Raw genomic sequence first — 17,263 nt, 5'->3', positions numbered from 1 at the left:
AACATGTGTCCACTGGGAGCCTCAGCAACTTCTCCCATTGTCTATTGTCTTATAAACAGGCTTATAAAAGTGCTGCAGGAAAGTCAATAATGCATCAAAGTGGAAATTGCTGGTAACTCAAAAGCTTAACTTTCAATATCTATTTCTTACAGTGCTAGGAGAGGTAAGGCAAGGGGCAGGAACATGCAGCTTGCTTTTCTTGGTGTCCCTACGACTTCACACTTAATTGTGCCAAGATGCAGAACTGCTTGCTCAATGCATGGCAAGGAGGAGCCCACTGATGCCAAAAGCATTGTGTGTACTGGGGTTACTGGGCCTTCAATGGCTTCGAGGGGGAAAACTGGAAAAAAAAAAGAGGAAAGCTGTGGAAAAGAAATTACTGGCTGACCCTAAAGTGAAGTGCAATTTCTTCTTTGCAAAAACCCCCAGTGTGTGGCTGAGCTATTGTAGTAAGCACAGAAAAGCTGGTATTTTTACAGTTAACAACAGTGAAGTCACTCAGCTTAATGCATGAATGAAACAAACCCTTGGGAGCACGTTGACCCAAGAGAAGGCAGCATCCTAATGAAATATCCCATGAGATCAGTTAGTCATCTGCAGTTTCATAACGTTCAACCTCCAAACTATAATGTGCAGAGGAAAAATCCCCTCTGATTTTTGAGATGGTCCCACCACTTCTGATTTGCTGCTGTGGCCAGGCAAACAAAGAACAGGTGCAAGCATTTTTGGGAAAAGGAGACAAGTTCTTCCCCATGCAGAGCAGCATCCGATATCTGAGCAACAAGACAGCAGACTTGGGCCACCCGACCTGACAGAGGGGGCAGGAAAGGAGAAAATGGGAAAACCAAAGATTTGCATTGGCCTTGCTGCCAGAGGAATTCTATCCACTCTGGTGACAGGGAAGGGAACACTGCATCCCTTATCAACCATTGGTAAGTTCCAGGACCAACCATACACTAGCTGGTGGACATGCTGTGCTGTTAACCACTAATGTTCAGCCACAGGCAAAGGGAAGCCATCAGTGTGACCAGGGCTACACAAGCATGAGATGAGCAGGATAATTAAAAAAATCACTTAACAAAGAGGAAAACTCAAAAGAGACAGAGAAGACACTGTGGACTCCGCTAGCCACCCCTGTCGCGCCGCTTCCCACATACCACCAAAGGGAAGATGGTGAGGTCAAGGAAGAGTTTTGAGCCTCTCTTCATATTTTTAATGCACCTGATGCTCTCTTGCCTTTCATGAAACCTTCCTCTGAGTGCTGGCAACACCGACACATCTCCCAGTGCTGCAGTAAGCCCACTCACTGAGTGCACCCCTGAACCAGGCTCAGCGATGCCACGGTTTGGAAATGCAGGAGTGGGGTGCAGCCCTGGTCAGCCCTCCCCCTTGCACTGTGTCCTCTCCACTGTCCCTGAGCTATTTACTGCCCATGGTCATGCCTCTTTCACCAGGAAAGCAAAGGCTCCCATCCCAGTCGGGACTATTTGAAAGTTGCTCAAGAGCCTGCAAAGGTTACGTTGCCTTGCTTTCTGAAGGCAAAACAGTTTTAGCTGGAAAAGGAAGAAAAACACACAACAACAGCAGCAACAACAACAAAAAAAGAACAACCCATGGTGTTTGTTTACAAGAGAACATTCACTGGTGTCTGGAGGGTTGACTCAGTCCAAAATGAAAAGGAGTGGCATCAGGCAAGCTCTGCTGATAAACAAATCCACCTCCCATTGTAGGGTGGTCCGAGAACTGGCTTTCCTCACCTTACCAGGCAGCCCCAACCTCCTCCCTCAATGGACCCTTCCCTTACGTGATGCCCTGTGGAAGGATGGCTTTGGGGTACTGATGGGCAAGCAGTTGCCACCCTTCACAGCGTAGCTCCTGCAAGGTAGTTCTCTATGAGGGGGCTTGGCATGGAAATTCGGAGTCCATGTCTGCTTGAGCATCCCTATGGAGGAAACAGGGAAGTCTCACATACACATTCACTTTGTTCTTCAGGGCTATGCCCCTCCTTGCTGCCTTGCATGCCTGATTGCATGAAGGAGACTTTACCTTATCTTGCACAGCACGGGGCAGTGCAGAAATTCCCACAAAGCATGCCAGATATCATCCAAGTCCATCTGTAGCCATTTCACCAACCACAACTGTGTAGGCAAGACTGAAAGGTTGTACTTCATCTGCTCCTGGTGCATAACACATCATCACATCATAGAGCCTAATTCAGTGATCAAAAGGACACAGTAAAACCATCAGCATGTATGCTAAGATGGGTACAACACGTGTATAAAGAAGACTAAATAAAAGCATCTCGGGGCTCTTGAGGGATCAGAAATCTGTGATTCACTGGCCATCTCAATCCATATTGCACTCAAGTACAACTCACCTAGCAGATGTACAATTACTTCTACATCCAAAACACCTCCAAAAGATTAATGGTGATGCACTTTCTAAAGTGACACTTTTAACTGTGATTAATATCTGAACTTTGGAGTTACTAATGATCTGTTCTTAATCTGTCAAAATACTATACTGCTTCTTGAAAACAGGGTCAGTTTCCTTAAGTTAAATGCAGATTTGCCCTAAGCACTGAAAAGAAACACTTTTAAAGGTGCAGAGTTGCAATGTTGCAAAAAAAAAAAGTTTTAAAAAAAATCAACTTTCTAGAGCAATCAGGATCTTCACACCTTTACTGTATCTAGAAAGAAAGAGGAGCCCATTTTCTCTCTAAGCCTAGGCAATGGGAGTGTACCTTGTGGATATATCTTCCTCTAGAAAAATATTTTCTCCACATCCAGCCTAACAGAAACTGTGTCTGTGTCATGACACAGGTGAGGAGAAGGGCTTTTGGAGGTGAGACATTGCCTGGCTTCAGGACTACCCCGCTCTTCATTTACACCATATCACCCTCCAGTAAATAGTCATCCAGCTTTGGTCCTACAACTGCATTACTCAGCTAATCCCTTTTCAGCTCTGATTTCACTTCTCCTTAAAAGTGCTTTACCACTACACATGGAAGTAAAGCAGCCATTTGGACCCTAAAGCTTAAAAACCTCAGGAGTCACAAATCTTCCATTTATGCTTTTCTTATGTGGTCCAGACACATTTTTCAGGCTTGTAGCATCGTCTGAACCCTATTTGCCTTTATTTGGCCTCTGACATTGGTACTGAGGTCTGTTTGCACTATGTAATCAAAAAGTATATTTGTTGCCACAGCACTACATCTTGCATGGAAAAGGATCTCTCTCATTTCTTCCCCCTGTAATTCTCAGAGTGGCTTGGCACTGTCATGGACAGGTGTTTAAGAAATGCTGATATATGGCAATTTTATGTTATTGCATGAAGCCGAAAGTTGTTTGCAATACTGATATAACAGAGGGCTACTACTGTGCTTCAACTAAACCTTGAATTTATTAGCAGCATGCAGGCTGGGAACATGAATAGCTGGCAAACCTGCATCCTCTAGCATCTGTAGAAAGACATTATGAATTAAAACCCCCTTATTCCATTAAGAAATGATTTCAGAAATCCAGAGCACAAGTGGCGAGCGTTGATTGGCTATTGGCGATGTCAGACACATGTCAATAATATTACTTAATGGGTTTTCCTTGTCTTTATTCATAAGTTCCATTTCATGAAGCCATTGCCCCAAAGGGTAATTATGACACTTTTTGGGTGGTTTTGCTCTTTTGGCCTTTGGCCTCATGCCTCAGAAAACCACCCAGGGTATCCAATCTCATAGAAAGTCTTTGTGGCCAGTTGTGCTTTCTGTAGTAAGTACTTTTTTTTTTTTTTTCCCCATCCCTAACTTAAATAAGCCATGTAAACATTTCAAAATATCCTTGGTTTCCATCAGTCCTATGACATCACTGCCCACCCCAAGGAAGAGCTACGCCCCGCACCTCTGGCTGGCTGAAGAAAACACCATTGGTAGGATGCTCATTTTTCTTGGAGTGGAATAACACAGACAAGAGCATGTTCTATGTGAAAGGCCATTTTAGAGCAACTGTTTTACTTAACATTGTATATTTACACAGTTCTCGTGTCTTCAAACATATGACGCAGTTGGGAGCCTCAGAGTTGATATTTACCTGTTTTAATACATCTCAGTATATATTTGGGTTTGGATATTTTTTGAAGATGAGTGACAAGACTCTTTACCCATGCACTTTCAGTTTGTTTCAAACTTGAAGTTGATTTTTATACCATATTATAACCATATTTATTTAAGTTTCCCACATTCTGTCAAAATCTGTTTACACAAAGAACATTTGTTTTCACTACTGCTTGCGAGGAATGAATATAATAAGTGCCAAGGGATTTTAAGAAGTTGAGAGAATTAGTATTTGGAAACAATACATTCGGCTATTTCTTAGGGGAAGATTCATGGAGCACAGACACATTCTCCACTAAATCTATCAGAATGAAGTAGTTCTCATGGAGACAAAGCATACCCAGTGTCTTCTCAAGTTTCAAACATTTTATAAAATAAAGAGAGTTTCTGGAAAAAAAAACCAGGATTTTTTTTCTCAGAGAAAAATGCATGAAGTAGGTTAAGATAATTTTGCTTGTTGAAGTCAAAATCTGGAGTCTGGCACTGAAAACTAGTCTCCACTGCTGCCCAACAACATCTCTTTCCGCTTGCACTGCTTCACCATGATCTCTACTGAAAGAAGAGTTATGACCAAATTATTTGTCAGAGGTTGTTTGCCATAGCTTTAATGTACCACTGTAAATTTCAGTATGTACTAGATGGGTAATTCTGATTTTAAGACTATCATAAAGAACATTTTAGTGCATTGAATGCTTGCAGATAGGGATTTGATTCAACGTTTTTGTATCTCAGAGGCTGATGTTGCTAAATATCAGGGGTAATTCTAAAGCTTTGATTTGCAAATAAGGAAAGGTAAAAAAGAGAGATCTATCTATACCATATTTTGTGGTATTATTAAGAAAATGAACAAAGCAACTGCTTGTAAGGCAATTCTCATCTCATTTGCTATTGAGATGCAGATTGAGTAATGGATCCCCAAAAATCAGCACTAGCATTATCAGTTGCAAATGCTGACACATCATCAAAATTCATGTAATTTGATTTTAGATATTATACTATCCTTTACATTTCAAATATTCCTAGGAGATTTCCTCTTCTATCTGGAAAATAATGAAGTGTGTAATGGGTTATTCCCTTCTTGACTGTGTCCTAACAAGCTAGAAGCATGAGGATATTTTCACTGAAGCATTACAAAAAAAAGGGGGGGGGGGAGGAAAAAGAAAAAAGAAGACAAGCCTTTTTTACCAAACCTTTGATTATAGATTTATTCTGATGCAAATATACAGTTGAACTGATGTATTTAAGCTATGCATGAGTACCAGACAATACCCCATATTCTATGTTCTATATGAGTGTCTTTATACACATCTATAATATATTGTGATCCATTTGCATGCCTTCTGTAGGAGACATCTCAGTTATTTTGTCTTTTAAAGTCCCTAAGCACCAACAAACCAGAAACTGTATTTGGAGATTTGTTGTTAGACGCTAAACTAGAATATATTTATGATTCATGTAGTTTCCCTGCCGCCTTAAACCTGGCCATCCATCACAAGCTGACAACATTTTCATGCAGAAAAAGCTTCATGGCAATTATAATTTTCTTTACTGATCAGTAACAAATGGTTCTTTTACTTATCCCGAGCCCCACAGGCCTCTCCTGCCCTGCAGAACACTAATTCCTACCACTCCATCCAGTGCAATGTTCTCCCACCAGAAATGCTTTTAGCTTGAACTGCGCTGACTGCAAGCACAACAGCATGCAGGAGACAGGCAGTGCCTCCCAGAGAAAGCACCTGCAGAAGACTAAATTATTATCTTCTACTCATGGCCTTTCTTGGTCAGAGAACCACTGTGACTCATTGTCTTTTCCCACAGCAGACCCCAAATACCCATAATTACTATCAGTCTTAACCCATGGAAAAATAAAAATCGTCCCCCTGGGTAGCCTGCAGGACATAGGTATGACAAGGGAAGTTCACAATGTAGGATGTCAACAAGAGTCCTCAGTTGTCCAGAGAAAGTCATCAGAGAGAGGGTCAAGTCCACAGATCTTCCCATTTGAAGTATTCTATGATGCTTGACATCACATTAAATATTCAGAGATGATTGCTATTGATGGAGGACTGTTTCTCTCTGTACTCAAGACATGGCCTCTCAATCGAATTTCCTCAGGCAATAAATTAGTGACAGTGTGTGTCTCATATCTTTCATAGAGAAGAACAAAGAAATTTGAAGGCTTTTCTTCTTGAGCTGCAGGGTAAGATGCCAGGTAAGTCCTGCTCATGCCTTACCCATGGTGTCTTATGAAGCTTGGTGACGAGCTTCATCCATCATGGCTGTGCCCATGCCCTTCTTATCCTGGCATTAGGTCTGCATCTTATTTGCTTTTCTTTTCTGGAAGTCATGTCCTAAGAAGCCTGTGCAGGTATTTATGATATATTTCTACCACATATTCAGCACAAGATCCATAAGGCAGGAAGCCTTTTGAGATTACAGATGGTGCAACTTTTGTGAAGTGTCAACTGAATTGAAACTTGCTGAGTCCCAAAAGTGCTCACCACCTCCCGGAAAACCAGAGGAGAGCCCCATCATTTAAGCCAAGTCACACAACATATTTGTCTCATGACTAGATTGACATGAGCCAAGTTCTTTCCAGGCCGCAAGCTGGTGCAAAGCAAATTTAATTGTTCTATGAACAGTCTCCTGCATTTGTTTAGGGTTTGTCATTTCCACGGGCCTCTCATTAATAAATGAGTATACAGGAATATTCGTGTAACGTTAATAGCCAGAGGGCATTTCATGGAAGATTTGAAGTGACTGGTCACAGAAAGATCATATGAAGTTTTTCCACAGGTTAAGCAATGAGCCTGCTGGCTCCATGAGGCAGCTCCAGTTTGCTTTGCTACCCTGTGCTCGAAATCCACAGCCATGCTCAACCACGACAGCCACAGGAATAAAGCTGGGCCAATGCTGTGTGGTTTCCCCATGGTCCTGGCTCAGGGATCATAACCCATGACGTAATATTAGGAAAGTGCCCAGCAATGGGAAAGGCTCCCACTACCCTCTCCCAGCTCCGTGCACTCACCCCTGCCCTCCCTGATAGCCACAGCCCCCTCTCAACTGTTGTTTATTTATCCTAGCTATAGCGTAAAAGCTGTAAAATAAATAGCTCAGGTGGGGGGAAAGCAAAGTACCAAGCTAAAATAGGAAAACTAGTCTCAACGAGGAGAGGAGAGACGCAGACTCTTGCAGCTAATAATTCTCTGCGTGGCCTAGAATAAGCTAAATCAGGACTGTTGGGAGGTGTCCCCAGGGATCTGTGCTGCCTGGCTCTCCAGGCATGAAGAGAGGCAGTAGAAGTAGATGAAGAGCTTGTCTGGCTTGGCAGATCCCATCCATCACTTCATTAAAGGGCAAGACCTCTCACTGCCAGAGATTCTGCATTAAAAAAGGGAAAGTGATTTGGGAAATCTGCTGGTGATGTGTGCTCAAACCCTTCAGCACCTGTTTGCAGTGCAGATTTCAGGACCTCTGGCAACCCAGCCCAGGGTAGCCACAGAAGTGGACATTTCCCTGGACTCTGCATCCCCACCCCTATCTGACGCTTTTCAGTAGCTGAACTCTGTCTCCCAAGACATCTGTTTCTGCAGGGACCAATCCCTGTTGCAATCCCTTGGGTTACTCAGGTAGTAAGCGGAAAAAAAGTGGAATAGTGCTGTAGTCAGCAAGTGTATGCCAAGGAGAAAGCACGCTGAGACTGGAGCAGGTCGTGACACTGGTGTTCCTCGAAATTGAAGGCAGCCACACCTCTTCCCACATGTGGCTGGACCCCAGGGCAGGCAGCGTGCCACTTCCTGTTATTAGAAAACCTCAGGAGGCTCTCGCAAGAGGCGAGCTTATTAGTAAGTCAGGAGAAAAGAAAAGAGCATTGCCCCATGCAGCCCTGGTGGTGGGGCAGTGAGCTGAAGCCACCCAACTCATCTCACGTGTGGGCTCATGCCCAAGCAGCAGGGAGAAAGAGAGAGAGCATGGGCACACAGCACTGAAATCACCATGGATGAGCATGGTGAATACCTATCTTCACAAATCCATCCAAAGTTCCCCAGAATAACAGGAAATACAGCTGTTAATTTTCTGTTTCACTTGCTTTGGGGCAAGCCCACACCCCACCAGGGCTGGAGCCAGGAACCCCACAGAGCCATGGGGCGGGGGACACTCAAACGAGATAATCATGCACTCTTGAGTTGTGAGAGAAGAAAACAACAATGATAATTAAAAAAACAAGCAGCCACCATGGCACACAAAAGCAGGGAGGCCAAGCACCCATGCAGCAGCCACAGGGAGGGATGACTCCAGCCTTGTCCCTGCTAGAGGGGACCGGGCAGGCAGTGAGCACCTCGACTGCTGCAGTGCTTGCTCGTTGCGCGCTCGCTGTGCTCGCTTGTCCCCATGGCCGTCCATTATCATCATTTATTCATTCCGTGACCTTGAAATCCCTCTCCCTTACCAGAAAAACAACGAATCCCCGTCAGATAAGTGGGCTCTACAAAAAAGAGGGAAGAAGAGAAAAAACTAAAACTACAAAAAAAAAAAAAAAAAAAAATCATGCAACCTCCCATGTTGCTTGTATTAGGTCAGATGGGAGAACTTATTTAATTAGTGACTTTTATAGGGCTTTATTTTTCAATGCCCAGTGGAGTAGTTAAGATTGGCAATAAGAAAGAAGTCTGGTCCTGTGCCAGCCCTCCGAAGACAATGGTGCAGGGAGGAAAGAGCTGAGCAATATATTTGAATGTTTTCAATGCCTTGGGTATTTGTTTTTTTTTTTTAAACTTTATTTTTCAGTGCCATATTCTAAAACCATTTGAAGGGTGTACATGGAGGGGAGGGGAAGGAAATTGTTCAGGGCGGCCCAAGGGGAGGATAACAATGAATAATGGAACAAACCCAGGGAAAATGCTTCTCGCTCTGGTTTCTCTAGGGCTGGGGAATTTTCCCCTGAATGAGATTGGTTCCAGCACAGAAAGAGGATGGCTGGCAGGTGGCCAAGAACCAAATTTTTGGTGTACATGGAGGTGGATAGGTCAGGTGCATAATCATGATGGATAACTGGGAGGGGGGGATATAAGAAAAGTGCTATTTCCCATTCTCTTTGTGCTACTGTCCCTTCTCGCAACCTGTTTCTGCCACTCATCCCCATCCCAAGAAAAGACTGCAGGCTTTTTCCTCCCATACTTTCCACTGAAGGAATAGGGAAGAAGGGTTCAGATTTACAAATTTTGCACCACCTTACAATGCATTTTGTAACCTGTGATACCAGGTGCAGATGCTGGGGAGTGGGGCACCTTCCTCAACAGCCCTGGACCATGCAGCAGAGGGCCACTCTCCCGGAATGAAGTGCAGCACATAGAGTATAAACCAAACCAGATGCTGCATTACAGATTTTGTGGCAGCAGGCTTTTACTCTCTTCAGGCCCAAAAGCTGTGCTACCCGCTCACCGCCCACTGATATGGGAACTTCCAGAGGCTGACAGCAAAGCTCTTCAATGCCAAGTGTTTGAAGGACATTCGTAGGCCACCATCTAAGACAGTAGCCTCACCAGTGTCCAAAAAGCCCCATGCAGCCTAGTTGCTCAGTAGCCAAACTTTGGGAGGGCAATCAGCCTGTTTCCTGACAGCACTAAGAATAATGTAACAAATAATTCAACAAATTCCTAGCAAGCACAACCAAAAAAAAAAAAAAAAAAAGACAAAAAAAAGTCTTGTTTAGCTTTGTCCTTTGCAAAGTGAAAAATATGGTTGTTTTGCTCCATGGGAGGAACAGCGGAATCAGCTTTAAAATCGACAGCAGATTTGGCCAGATGCCACAGCCCTTTTGGCCTCAGCTTCCTTCCAATACTCATCTCCCTGCCAATTTGGAGTGCTCAGGACACAGTTACACACCTGATGATATGCTGAGTAATGGCCTTGGCTTGCAGCTATCTGGTCCATGCAGCAGGGAAGTGGGAGGGTGGCCATTTATCAGAGGCATTCATCTGAGCAGTCATGGCTTCCACATGGCCACAGCTTCTTGGCGTGAGGGCCAGTGCTGCATCACACCAGAAGAGATGCAACTTTTGGTACCTAAAGGATGCGTGGTGGTCTCCAGGGTTCAGCAGATGACTGGTTGCAGATAAACAAACTCACAAATCGATGGCTCTACCAGCATCACACAACTTCAAAGTAAAGCAAAATAGACACGGCATTTAAAAGTTCAGTGATTTCATACTGTAGGGATGGTGTTTGGAGGTCATGCTGGTGCTCATCTTTATGCATCTGACCTTGGTATAGGTGCTTGCATCGCTGCAAGCTCCTGATCTCCTATGCTCCTATGCCACTATCAATGGCTTTCTCCCCCTGCCATGTTAGGGATCCTGCTGCAATATTGAGTCTCTTGGGGCTCCCGTCCCAAAGCACATGCAGCATGAGGGTTGCTTCAGCCTGAATGCCAGCTGATGTGCCCAGGCTCCCAGAACCCAGCCCACCTCTTGCTGGTGTTCTGCAAACCCTCTTCTTCTCGTACCTGCCTCTTGCTCCATCCTCACTGATGCACTGCAGCACTGTTGTGAAGCAGCACCCTCAGCGCCATTTTTTCATCCATGGGGAAAGGATTTCTTTAGAAGAGACATGGGAAAGTCAAGAACACTGCACTGCAGCAGCAGGTGAGAGGCAAGAAGGGTCCTTGCCCAAAGACAGAAACTTTAGGAGCATGTCCTGGTATCTATATGGTAATTTGTATCAGAGCGCTGACAAGAGGAGCTTTCAGCACCGCAGTTTGGGTGACAATATTTCTTTCCTCACTGTTCCTGTCTTGACATCAGCAAGAGAGTAGAGGCTCCACAAGGGTATTGTAAGATAGAAAAGACAATTAAAAGAACTTAGAAATGGGAAAGGACATGTCATAAAAGTCATTATTAAGCCTTCCCTTCAGTCCCTCCACATTTTTCATGGGGATAAATGTTCCCTCTGCAAAAAGAAATTTGGAAAATTTCCACCTATTCTACTGGCTGCATCCATGAGAGTATTTCTGCCTCTGGCAATCAATTCTGCTCAAGTCTCACTGTGCCGATGAGACATATGGCTCCAACGTATGGCTCCAGTATCTTTCTTGAGCAAGGGCTGGTGTGAGCAATACAGCAGGAGGTGCTACAAATAGGCAGAAAGTTTTGCAAAAATACGGAGTGGGAAGAGTGTGCTGTTGCATCTGAAACCTGTGCTTGCTACATCTAACGCAAACAATCCTCTGCTTCCAAAATTGCACAAAGCCGGCAGCTAAAATAACTGCTTTTTGACCTTTTTATCTTCTCCTATCTCTCTGAGCCTTGCCATTCTCCTTTTGCCGTCCCCAGCCACCTGCCTTTGTCATTAGCAATAATCAACAGCAATAAATAGGAGGCATTTCATTGCTGCGGAAACAGCCTGAGATATTTTGGGCCAAGCCATCCGGGCTGCAGCTCACAGATCCCCCTGGCCAGTGGGAAAAGACACAGCTAAAGTCACCTTGCTGCCTATTCTGGAGCTACAAGGTCTGTACAGCAATATGCCTGTATGTAGCAGCTGAGAGGGTCTGGGATGTCCCAACTGGAAGTTGACTGGGTTGGAGAGAAGTTACCCCCCAGCAGTGGCTTCTGGAACAGCAAAGAGAAAGAGGAAAAAAACAGGGGCAGCATGGCTGGAAGCAAAACCTAAGTACAGAGCAGCTCTGGTGGGACTAGTGGAAGGAAAGAGAGCAGATTTCCACTGTAGGACAGACAGAGGTCCGTGCAGGTCCCTGTGGGACTTGCAGAAGAGGCAACCTCCTGTTGGGCATCGGGGACTGAAACAATGTGACCAAAAGGAGATCCCAGATTGGTGGGGAGGATGGATCACCAGGGCAGTGGGATGGAGGTGCTCTTTTAGGTGCCTAGTTCTACAGGAGCTATCTGCAGAGGTACTTTTAAGGCGCTGGGTCTCACATGCTTCAGTCACGTTTTAAAAATAGGACAGGAGGCCTCTACATCACTTAGGTATTTTGGAAAATTTTACTCAGCCTCTCTGCAGCTCCTGTCAATCCTTCTCAGTGTGGTGCCGAGATGCATTCATGGCATGTACACAAATAGCACGCTTCCTTGGCCCCTCTCAGGCACGGCTGGAGACACCTCGAAGGACTTGATAGTCTGGCTCGATGATCTTAAAGTTCTTTTCCAACCTTAATGATTCTATGATTCTGTGACTTCCTCAGCTGTCCTTCACACCTCAGCAAGAAGGGTTCGGTGTGTACGATGCCTCTGGCTCTCCTGGCAGCAGTCTCCCCCTGTCCCTGTGGTGTCAAACAAGACACCAAAAAGCCTGAATGCCACAGTATCAGAACAAAGGACATCTCAGCAAGGAGGTGCTTTTACCTCCAGGGCAGAAGTGATGTTTTGGTGCAACCTCCTCCTCATTTCCAGAGACTTTCTCACCATGGTGGGTGCTGACTCAACACAAAGCCTCTGAGGTCTTTGTTGCACTCCAGATGACAGCACATGACATTGTGGGGGTCCCTTCGTCCGCCCTGCAGTCGCTGCTGGACAAGAATATCAAGAGACAAGCAGATCAGGGTGAGAACAGTGCCTGGTTTGCTACCAACTGAAGGAGTTAGGAGTGAGGAAGTATGTTTCCTATTTGGGCTTTTTCAGATTGGAAAACTCTGTAAAGTTCAGCTCAGACAGTCCTATCAAGATTGTAGGGACTGTTTGTTCCCGGTTTTGGCAGGGTCGTGAATGATGCATGAGTAACAGCGTCCCTTAATTAGTGTAATATGCTGCACCAGGTTAGAAAGCACTCTCTAGTTTTGTTTTTCCTCTGCATGTGTGTGTGTATTTCTCTTTAAAGGAGAAGGAAAAGAACTGAAAATATTGCAGTTGTGTTTTTGTTGGTTGGGGCACCAATGAACCCTGTACCAATTGGGCTGGTTATGAATCACTGGAGAGCCATATCCACACCAAACAGTTCTGCAGCCAACCTGATGTCTGCTTGGCAGTTGTACAGAGCAAAAGTTCCTTAATTATAGGTTTTTTGTTGTCTGAATCTTATTGGAATAAAAAGAAAAAAAACATCTATCTTTGAATTTATAATATTGCGTGCACCTGCGTATGTACACATGCATTACACTAATCCACACATGGTTTGCTTTGACTCTTGGGACGAAGGAGAAAGCTCCATCACTGATTTTATTTTCCTTTGTCTTTCTGACTCCCTTTCTTTCTTCCTCTGGATGTTTTTCTTTGGGGTGTTTGCAACATGCCCATCATATTCCAGCCATCAGGAATGATGTTTTCATTACTGTGGCCACAAAGGACATTGCCTGCCCTCCCACCCTTCCTGCCATGACACATTCCCCCAGAGCTGTTGTACCCAGGAGCTGCTCTGCCAGTCCCCTCTCTGCCCATTCTTCAGGGAGAGACTCTTCACCCACATGCCACCAGCACCTGTCCTCTGCCCCAAGCATCTTTCCCGCTCCCACACCAAAAGAAGCACTGACACCCACCCTGAAACCCTGGGCTTAGCCCCTTCTCCTCTTACTCGTGCTTTTTCCAGAACGGAATGCCTCGAAATCTCCCTCCTTTTTCTCCTTTCCTCCAGGGCTTGCTGGAGACACCGGAAAGGTGCCACTGGATGATGCCAAACCTCAGCTTTGGTCAGCGGCACCACCACTGCTTTTTCCCACAGGACCCTCTTGGCAAGGGGGAAATCACTGGTGTCAAAGGTCATGGAGCAGAGCAACACTGGGATCTCGGACCGGTGTGGTAAGAGAAAGCTCTCTCCCACTGGGTAACCCGGCAGCAACTGCTATTTCAGTAAACATATCATTTTGTGCTCAGTAAACACACATTCCAGAGGAATGCTCTCATTGTTTTTTTGCTCTGTAATGCATTAATGAAGAAATAAAGTTTAGGTTGTGTAATGGTGACAGCTTGAAGTCATTTTGCCTAGTGTTATTTCTCAGCAAAGGCTCAGCTCTCCCTGGAACGGGAGAAAGAAAAGACAACCAGATTTCCCTTCAAACTCACCAACATGTGCAAAAAAAATCAAAAACCAGCAGCAATTAACTCCTGTCCACATGCCCCAATAAAACTACATCTCTCCCTCACTTCGAACTTTGTCACGTATGGGGCTGTTTATGGAGGAGACAATACAAAGTGGGTTTATACAAGGCTCTTGTTTTAATTTTTGTTTTATATCCACTGGAACCCTCAAGTAGTGAATTCATTTCCTGATATAGTAAACATTTCTGATGGCCAGGATTCTTTCTCTTTTCCCAAATGAACACAAAGCCCTGGTCTAACTCACCAGCAGTGCAGTCTATACAAACAGACCCATCAGCTAAATTTTCAAAGAATGCATCTTAAGCACACAGCTAGGAAAATAAACAAACAGCAACGCCTTCATGAGGGCCGGCAGACCCTCCCACAAGCAGGAAGCTTTTCTCCCTCAGATTTGCTTGAGCCCTCCACTGCATGTGGAAAAACTATCAGCTTTTCCCCATACTCCAGCAAATAATCTTATTCTCGTAGTTGCACACCAATGGCTGCTGGCTCACTGCTACATGATCTACTCAGTCTCTCTGATTTGTGACCCTATTTGCACTATGCAAATGTCTTCTGACAGCTCTCTTTTCCTGTCATTAAAACAAACAATGGCCCCTATAACCAAAAAGGAAATCAGTAACAGGCGAAAGCTGTTCTCTCTTTTTCTTTGCTTTTTTTTTCCTCTCTCTTTTTTTTTTTTTCTGGATCAGGGGCTAACTGTTAGCAATTATCCTAAAATATTCACAAACCTTTTCTTCTCCCAAATTGTTTTACTCATCCTGGTGGACAGCCCAACATGTCTAATACAATTGCACTTCTAGAAAACCTAAAACTTAAAAAAACCCCCAACAACCCCCCCCAAACAAACAAACAAACAAACAAAAACAACAAAAAACAAACCAATGATCAACCAGCTAAAAAACACCTCCTATCCTTTTTTGGATTTATGTATCTCTCTATTCATACACATATAGACAAAAAAAATTGTATTATATTACTGATTTGAAGAGCTTTTAAAATAGATCCTAATCTATGAAGTAATGAGAAATAAGAAGGTATTTATGGCTGGGGGAGAAGTGCACAGGGAGGAAGACATCTTTCCCTTCAGTCATCTCTCTACTCTCCCGAGCATCTACCCTGTCCTACACTATACACCCAGCCCAAAGAAATGCATTGTTGATGGCCAGTGGCAGGTAGGGGACACCTAATTACACCTACACCCCTCCCAGTACACAGATGCTCTGCTTTTTGTTTCAGTGGGAATAGGGCTGCATTCAGAGACTTCAGCATACTTAGACACTCTTGGGATTGGTTTCTTTGTCTTTTAAATAATACGATATACATAATCCTAAACTGGGGCAGTTTCCCACCCCATCACACAAGCTTTGTGCCTGTTTGGCTCAGCTGAAGTCAATGGTGCTAATGTTGACATAAAATCATGGTGACCAAGTGGGAAATTAGTCCACTTGATTGTCTTTTGCAAAAATTTTCTAAATGGTCTTAATGGTTTTGTTTGTGGTACGTGTTGCTCACTCCTGATTGTACTTCTGCCAAGTTGTACTTTTAACTGTAAACACTGGCCTCTCAGAAAATGTGAAGTAGAGCAAACCAGAAAAGATGTTCAAAATAATGCTACAACCTAATTTAATTTATCCCTTGGTAATTGTGTTTGTAGATAATGAACAACGCAAACAAAACAGAACCCAAGCCTTTCCAGCCATTGCAATTGCTTTCACATGTGGACACATCAGTTGCATCCAGCATACGGTTAGGACTCTGGCTGCATCAGGAGAAGTGTTTGGAAGCTGTCGGGTTTCGAGGTGACACCTGCCTTGGGTCCCTGCTTGTAGATGCCACCTATTGAACCTTAGCCCATCTGCTCACCTTGGTGAGCCCACCCAATCTGCTCTCCTGTCATTTTTCCTTTCCTGTAAACCCCATCCTTAATTCTTCAAGTATCAATCGATCCACTACACATGTCGATCTCGGCGGAAATATAGCAGGGTGACTGCTTGCCAAACTCCATTAACCATGCAACTGTAGTCCTGTCTCCTGGCCCTGTTCCAGTAAGCTATTTACATGCTAGCCTGAATTTAATCTCATGGACTGCTCCAAGTAAATCCTATTGAATTTAGGCCTCTGTTTGCAAATGCTACAGGAACTTTACAGATTTGTTTGACATGCCATTATTACGTGAATGGTTTCTCTGGCCATTTCTCAGTCTTTGGGTTGCTTGTAAACAATGCAACCTGACTGCAGTTCAACTATTTGTTAGTTGCCTTTGTTTTTTTAATTTTCATTTGTGCTTTTCTTAGTGAGTTTATGCATGTGTCCCTGTTTACCTCCGTCATGTGGCAGAGCTTCTCCATTTGGAGTTGAAGAGGTTGGAACCCACAAGCAGCTCTCAAAACCAGTTATGGAAACCCCTCACTGCACGGATTTGCACGAGTGTTTTTCTGACGGTTCAAATTTACACAAGTATCTGCAACATGTCCCCGTCCTCTGAATATTTCAGCAAGTGTTGTTGTACCTGCCTGATCTCTTGCCAGAGGCAATCACTAGGAGAATCGCTGTCAGTGCCAAAACAAACTCATGGTTTTTATTTGAGGGAGGATTTGTAAATAGTATTTTTCTAGCATTCATCCAGTTCTAAGTGGAACTCCCTGTGTGATGAATGCTGTTTACAGTGCAGCTTTGTTGTGAAACAGGGAAAAAAGGCAATTTCTTGTACTTACTGGCAGCATGCCAATATGGTGGAGGAAGATACATCTCCTCCTGCTGTCACTCCATTTCTTGCCCCATTTCTTGCTCTGCTTTGCGTGAAAAGCCCACACGGATACATAGGATTTTCATGCTCTGATAGTGGCAAATTTTAAGGAAGATGAATGGGGAAGTGGCTCTTTCTGGGCCAGCAATAAAGCTGCAGGGATATGAGGGCCCCAGGAGTGGACCAGGACCTGGTGCAGCACAGAAGGAAGGTGGGTCAGAGAGCCAGAAGCCCCATCTCTACCACTTTGTGTCTCCAAGTAATTGTGGATTCTCCCACACACCCCAAGAAACCCACACTTCTCAATGATGAAATCACACTTTTCTCCCACTAGGAAAGCTTTTTCTTTCTGCTTTTTCC

At 44.3% G+C, this 17,263-nt stretch overlaps 1 protein-coding gene across 1 annotated transcript in view; it reads left to right on the top strand.

The window, feature by feature from the left end:
- IGF2 (insulin like growth factor 2) overlaps positions 1-17,263 on the top strand; it is a 171,660-nt gene that overhangs the window by 41,009 nt on the left and 113,388 nt on the right. The window lies entirely within an intron of this gene.

The sequence above is a fragment of the Manacus candei genome, unplaced genomic scaffold, assembly GCF_025592945.1.
Source record: "Manacus candei isolate 608988 ecotype Guabito, Panama unplaced genomic scaffold, ASM2559294v1 h1tg000060l, whole genome shotgun sequence".
In the NCBI taxonomy this organism is placed as follows: domain Eukaryota; kingdom Metazoa; phylum Chordata; class Aves; order Passeriformes; family Pipridae; genus Manacus; species Manacus candei.
The sequence above is the reverse complement of the archived record's forward strand: the minus strand, read 5'-3'. Positions and strand labels throughout refer to the sequence as shown.